We start from the raw sequence: 2147 nt of genomic DNA, 5'->3' as shown, positions 1-2147 counted from the left end.
TATATATATATATATATATATATATATATATATATATATATATATATATATATATATATATATATATATATATATATATTTATATATATATATATATATATATATATATATATATATATATATATATATATATATATATATATATATATATATATATATATATATATATATATATATATATATTCAAATGGCTAAATTTCATATTTTGTTCATCACTCTACTTGTAATTATGTTGTTTGTTGCAATATTATCAAGCATGAAGAATTATGTAATGATTTTGTAGCTTTAATGATAATTATTGTTTTATCATTACTAATCCTAGCTTGGTTTGTTAGTAAAAGTTTTTGAATAATATGTAATCATGAATTTTGTAATTGAATAAATTGATATTTCTTTTAGTTTTTAAATATTGATTATGTTCATCTGAATTATAGATATAATCATGTCAAATCTTAAACATCAATTCAAAATTCTAAGCATAATTGGAGACAACTTGATAACTTGGAACAATAATTTAATAGAGTACCTTACATGTGAGGGACTTAGCAAAATTCTTGAAGGAGACAATTCTGGAAAATCGACAGACGACCTAGATGAAATGGAAAAGAGAAAGTTAAAAGTAAACAAAATAATCAAGCATCATCTTGACGATGGACTACAAACAGAATATTCAAATGCTTAAGATCCCAAAATTTTATGGGACATAATTAAAGAAAGATTTGGAGATCAAAAGAAAGTCATGTTACTGTCATTAATGGATCACTAGAATAAGTTAAGGTTCCAAGATTATAAAACCGTCATTGCATATAATTCTGCTATGCACTAGATTATATCACAGCTAGAATTTTATGGCAAAATTGTAAATGAAAAAGAAAAGTTGGAAAAAACTTTTTCGACTTTCCATGCATCCCAAGTATTATTGCAACAACAATTTAGAATGAGGGAATACACTGAGTATTCTGATTTAGTTGCAGCCCTTCTAGTGACAGAACAAAATAACGAGCTCCTTATAAAAAACCACCAGGAACGACCCACAGGAAAAATGTCATATCCTGAAACTAATGTCACAACCTTTAATCGTGGGCTGGTGGCTTTAATCATCTTAAGAGACGTGGTGGTCGTGTTCATTTTGATGGTAATAATGGTCATGTTCATTTTGATGGTCACAATCAAGGAGGATATCATGGTCGAAACCTTTTCCACAGTCGAGACCATTTTCGTGGTAAAGGACGTGGACGAGGTCATGTGAATAATTATAGATCCCCCAGATATGACCAAAATAATTGGAATTGCAATATATCCAAGAAGGTCTCTCAAGTAATTATGAGGATATATGCTACAGATGCGGAAAGAAAGACCACTGGTCTAAGGTGTGTAGAACACCAGAACATTTGTGTAGACAAATGACATATGTTGAAAAAAAGGGGGAAAAAGTGAGATTGAAGCCAAAAATGATAATACTTATTTTGAGACTGTTGATTTTGTTAGAGGTGAAACAAATTAATTAACTATTTAAAAATATGTATTTGAATAATATTTGGTGTGCTTGTTTTATATTTGAAATATGTATCAACTTAAGCATTTGTATGTTGTTAAGGTGTATCTTATGTTTGCATGAAATAATAATATTAAATATATTGTTAATTTACTCTATTTAATCTTATTTCTATTTTAAGAAGGTTGGACGTGGAACATGTCAGAGATATTTGCATTCCGGACAGTGAAACTACACACAATCCTCAAAAGTAAGAAATATTTTACTGAAATAAATCCCACTAAAGGTGTAATAAATACAATGTCAGGTCCTGCAGATTTGATTGAAGGAACAGGTAATGATATGTTCATATTACCAAATGGGACATGTCGCACGCTCGCGAAAAATGAACAGAGTCGCCACCAATATATTTATCCCATAAGGGAAAGGAATACCAGAAAACCTAACAAGGGAAGGAACAGGGTCTTGCGACCAGAGAATCAAGGTACGGGAGTCGGTTACGCAAGGGGAAGGTACTAGCACCCCTCACGCCCATCGTACTCGATGGTATCCACCTATGTTTTTTTCTATCTAAAGGGTGTGTACTATGTCTATGTCTATATGCGAATGAATGCAGAATGTAGGGAAAATAAAGAATTGTACTCGCACGGGC

This window comes from Vicia villosa, linkage group LG3 (genome assembly GCF_029867415.1).
Source record: "Vicia villosa cultivar HV-30 ecotype Madison, WI linkage group LG3, Vvil1.0, whole genome shotgun sequence".
NCBI classification, from domain to species: Eukaryota; Viridiplantae; Streptophyta; class Magnoliopsida; order Fabales; family Fabaceae; genus Vicia; species Vicia villosa.
Note: the sequence above shows the minus strand (reverse complement) of the source record.